Here is a 5,452-nt window from a genome sequence, read left to right on the forward strand (position 1 = left end):
TGTGTGCCCGATGTCCCTCACGGAATCACAGAATAGTTGGGGCTGAAAGGGGCCTTTGGAGATCATTCAGGCCAAGCCCCTGCCCAGGCAGGGTCACCTGGAGCAGGTGACACAGGGACACGTCCCGGTGGCTTTGGAATGTCTCCAGAGAGCGACCTCCCTGGGGAGCTGTTCAGTGCTCTGCCTCCCTCAGTGTAAAGAAGTTCTTCCTCATGTTGAGGTGGAACTTCTTGTGGTTTAGTTTATGGCCATTGCTGCTTGTCCTGTCGCTGGGCACTACTGAACAGAGTCTGGCACCAACCTCTTGACACCCGCCTTGGAGGTACTTGTATGGATTAGTGAGACTTTCTTCTCAGTCTTCTCTAGACTAAACGAGCCCAGCTCCCACCGTCTCTGCTCATCAGAGAGATGCTCCAGACCTCTCGTCATCTTTGTGGCCTCTCTGGCCCCGCTCCAGCAGCTCCTCGTCTTTCTCTGGAGCAGCCCCTGCCCCACGGCAGGGCTCGGTGCCCGGAGGGACGGGCCGGCTCCCGCCTGCAGCGGGGTCACGGCGGGGTGTGTTCGGTGCAATGCTCTGGTCAGTGGGGCAGGAGGGCTCTGGCCGTGGGTGGGTCTGGGGTGGTGTGTGAGAGCTGGGCGCCAAGAAGCGCTCTGAGCTCACCAGGCGTAGGACGTGGAGGGGCTGGGGTGGTGAAGCAGCAGGGCTGTTGCTCTGGGTTCCTTGTTCCACCTCAGCTGGAGTCCTCAGGGTTGCTCACATGAGGGTCATGGAGAGCCCTTCCATCTGCAGACCCTGCCCTGCTCCCACAGGGATCCCCTTCACCTCTGGATGCGTGTCCTGGCATGTGCCCATGTCCTGCAGGTTGTCCTCTGTACACTGTGTTTGAGGTTGTGTGCGGTCAGGATGTAGCCGTGCCCTCATCCAGTGTGGAGCTGGATGGCAACTGGCTGATGGCTTTGGAAAGAGAGGTTTTAAATGAGCGAACACCCCAAGTTCAAGCAGTGTCTCTAATAATTCCATTACTCCTTTGGCCTTTTTATGGTGGTACTAGGTTTGTTAATGCACTGGCTGCTTTTTCTGTGTGGAAGATACATTTACAAACCTATTAATGCTAAGATTTTATTTTGCTTCAGCCTAAATGACTGGAGTTTATAGAAACCACAGGAAGATTTGCAGACGATCTGCTGTGATGGGAGCTGGAGAGTGCAGCGCTACAACCCTGGGCCTGAAGTTTTGCCTGGGGCCTGGCAGCCTGATGGACTGATTGTTTGTGGATCCTCCTGGAAATTTTGCCTTACCTTTAGACTGATTTCACTATTCTGAAGGTGTTTTGTGAAGTGTTTTGTGAACCCTTTCTGCTCCTGAACTTCAGCTCAGAAGTGTTACCAGAGGCAGTTTGTGGTATGAAGAAGGAAGCTGTAAGGGTGAGACAGGGTCAAGAGTGGTGTTGTGATTGTGCTGCTCTGGGAGTGAAGGCAGGCAGATTGTTTGGTAAAATGTTTGTTGTTGTGCATTCCCTTAACACGCTTGTACCACACTCAATGTAGCTCTTCCTGACATTACCAGGAATTCTGTGTGTTGCCCTCACAGCTCTGGGAGTTTTATTGAGTTGTTTGATGACATTGCAGCAGCACAAGTCTGGAAGTGCTGGGAGGTTCATTGACCTCATATAGCCTTGGCCTTCACAGCTACTACTTCAGTGGCAACTTCTCCCCAAAGAGTCTGAACCTTTCCACAATCTGTTTGGGTGACAGATTGCCAGCGAATAATGTTTTCTGAGGGCTCTAGGCAATGCATGTCCCTGAGGTCCCTTTGAGAGCCCAGGATTGCAGAACTGTGGGTAAGAGGAATGGAGTCATCTACCCTTCTGTTTTGTCATGGTTTTACAAATATGCTGAAGTCCCCGATATTTCTCTGTGGTTGTAGGGCCAGAATTCTAAGGTCTGGTGCAGGATCTGTCCCTGTGACCTGGAGGAGGCTGCAGAACACCTGCACAAGCAGTTTGCAGGTGACACCAAACTGGAGGGGAGGTCCTGAGGGCAGGGCTGCTGTCCAGAGAGCCCTGCAGGAGCAGAGCCAGAGGAATTCAGCAGGGACAGATGGCACGTTCTGCTCCCACTGCTGGGATGTGGGTCAGGCACTGCCTGGCCAGGGAGCAGCTTTGGGATAAAGGGCCAGGAAATGCCCGTGACTGGTGAGCTGGACAGGGCCAGCAGTGTGCCCTGGAGGGCACCTGCATCCCGAGCTGTCTGAGCAGGATCAGAGGCAGTGATCAGCCCTCTCTAGTCAGTGCTTGTTAGACCACACCTGGAATACCTGGGCAGTTTTGCTCCCCCCCCCACCCCCCCATATGAGACACAGCAACAAAGGGGAGTGAGTTCAGCAAAGGGTCATCGGCTGGGAGGGAATTGCAGCGCTCACCACATGAGGTGATGCTGGGGTTGAAGGGTTTTCCACTGGGTAAACAAGAGGGTTTTGGGGGTGGGTCTGACAGCAGCTTCTGGTAACTATGAGGAGGTTGTCAGGACACTGAGAGGTGGGAGAGGATGAGGGATAAATGGGCACAAACTCAAAACAAGAGGTTCCAACTGGATATAAGGAGCTTTAAAGCAGATTGTCTGTAAAAGCTGTGTTGTTTCCATCCCTGAGTATCTCCAAGACCTGCCTAGAAAATCTGAGCACCCTGATCTAATGCTGCAGGTTCTGCTTTGATCATGGGGGTTTGACTGGAAACCTCCCGAGGTCTCTTTCAGGGAATTATTTTGATTATTTCTGATTCCTCCTCTCCTGTACTAGTCAAGCAGCGTGGGAAGAATAAGCTATATTCTCCTTTCTGTGCTGTCTTTGGTATGGAGAAGCTTGCAAAAACCAAGTGGAGGAGCTACAGGAATCGGGTGTGTGCCAGCACCCTATTATCGAGGTAGAGAAATGTAGATCATGTGTGTCACAGGTACTTTAAAAGACCAAAAAATGTATCATTAAGCAGCATGAAGAAGATGCTGGTGTAGAAGTGAGGGCAGTGGGAAAGAGCACCAATGTTGGCACTTCTAATGCAAAACAAATGAAAGTAGGGAAAAAAGAGATTGAGGAAGAACTAGTTAAAGACAAAAACTTAAAATGCTTTCAAATGTTGCAGAAGCAGAAAAGGTTTCAGAGGTGTTCAAAGCCAGCGACTGACTTGGGAAGGTACATTCAGTACAGAAGGACTGCAGAAGAGCCAAATTCCTTGTGCTGCTGTTGACTTGTGACACTGAGGAGCCTCTACAGGAGACATGTTGAGGAATCCACGTCAGGTTGAAGCCTGAGTAGAAGCAGTTCCACTTAGCAGTTTGCCATAAACAGCAAGTGCTAAAGAATGGATCTCCCAGAGTTTAGAGGGACTCAAACATTCAATTACTATGCTACAAGGTGGGCTGTAAAACTTACCTCTTAGGGACCAGCTAAGTGTTAAGCTGGTAAACATTGGACAGCCTTTAGTGAGGGCTCCAAGGTGAGGAGCAGCAGGGGCTGGTACAGGGGAGTGGGTATGGGTTTTGCACTGCTTGTTATGGTTAAAATTCAGCAGTTAGAATGAGAAGAAATAGGCACATGAGATTGTTGTGGCAGAATAATTGTTTGAAGGAGTCCTGGGACTCCCAAAAAGCTCTTAGAAAGTTCACTTGCTGAAAACTTTTGCAGGAACGGAGCTGCTGAGCACAGCTCTTCACTGGCAGGGTCAGGAGTCCCAGGTGAGGCTGAGCTGCTCAGCACATCTGTAAATGATGGGGAACATAGTGAATAGTGGTGCGACAAAGTTGCTGATAGTGCTGCTCAGTCTGGCCAGAGTGAGAATCAATGGCACAAATTACAGGATGATTTCACAAGGTGTGTTGAGTGCAGACACAGAAGGTGTTGGCCAGTGTTGGTCAGCAGAACAGTGTTGGGGGAGGGTGAGAGAGCCCATATAATGCCCTAAAAATTTGTGGGCGGTCCTAACTATTGTCCTTGGGGGAAGAAATCCCATTGTCCGTGTGGAGAGTTCCCTGAACATACCCAATCACTGCTCTGTCATGCTCCAGTAAGCCAAATGGACCGTTAAGGAGGGAACAGAGAACAAAGCGGGATATAAATTCCTCATGCTTCCACAGCCAGTGCTGCATGCATCACTGGCTTGCTGCTCTGGGAGGGATCAAGCAGGGCAGCAAAAAGGCAGCACAGACACTCGCAGAGGTGTGGAAAAGCTTCTGTTCTCAAAGGACCTAATCCATTGACTTTTCTGCTTGGGAAAGGGTTAGCAGAGATGGAGGCCCTGAAATAATAAGCTACAGAGAAGGTGAGGGAGGAGGGATTATTTGTGACTTCTCATAAAGTTGAGATCACAGAGTCACGGAATATTCTGGGCTGTCGGGGAAAATGAATCTGCAATAAGCAGAATTAGGCTGTTGCCCCAGTGTGCAAGCTGTGGAATTCATCACTGCTGGATGTTAGAAGTAGAAATGGTTTAAAAACGATTTAACATTCCTGGAGGAAAAAACTCATCAAGAACCACTGAACACAGTGGCTGGATATAACACTGTGGAGCTGCTCCAGGAGGTTCCTAATGCCAGCATTTCCTTGGGGGTGTTGGGGCAGCATTGCTCTGCCCCCACCTCTTTTCAAAACTAAGCTGCTCACAGGTTGAGTTGTATAATGTGGTTAAGCCAATGCAGCTGTTGGCTCTCCTGTGTGGTGTGTGCTGCCCTGTCTTCCAGGCAGGTTTTAGCCAGGTCAGAATGGTTCAGGTGTTAAGAGGATGCAGTTGAGCTCCCTGAAGCAGGTTGACAGTGGATCTGGCCAGTGCTTGTACAAGGAGATGAGTAGCAGTGCACAGTCAGAGCCTCTGGAACAGGCAACTGTTCAGGGGGAGTCTCCTGTCTGACTCCATACATGTGCTCTGGAGGAATATGGGATGTCTCCTCTGGATTAAGGACATGGTGGCAGTTTCTTCCCGCCGTGTCACCCTTTGGCAACTGCCAGACATGCCCTCAGCAACTCAGTCTCTCACCTGCTTCTGCATCTTCTGTCTGCTGAGGAAACAGGCACCACTTGGCAGCTTGGGGATGGGAGGTGCATTGCTGTTGGTCTCTGGAAAGAGGAGAGTTCACCTGGTGACCTTTGTTTGTCTCTAGATTTTAGTGGAACATAAATAAAAGCAATGCCTGAGACTGCAGGGGGCAGGCAGAGAAATGAGAGCTGCAGGCTGTGGAGTGGTGCTGCTGTGAGTGTGTCTAACTTGGCTCGACTGTGGTATCAACGTGTTGCTGGTGAAGTGGGGCTTCTGTTCCCTTTGATCCATCCATGTAGCACCAAGCACCACCCCGATGGTGTACGTGTGTGCACTACTGCCAGTGTCATATGACCTGAGGATAATTACCCAATGTGCAAAAATGATCTCTTCCTCTAGGTTTTACTGTATTAGAGAACAAGTGTGGA

Source organism: Corvus brachyrhynchos, unplaced genomic scaffold, assembly GCF_000691975.1.
Source record: "Corvus brachyrhynchos isolate BGI_N302 unplaced genomic scaffold, ASM69197v1 scaffold67, whole genome shotgun sequence".
Classification (NCBI taxonomy): Eukaryota; Metazoa; Chordata; class Aves; order Passeriformes; family Corvidae; genus Corvus; species Corvus brachyrhynchos.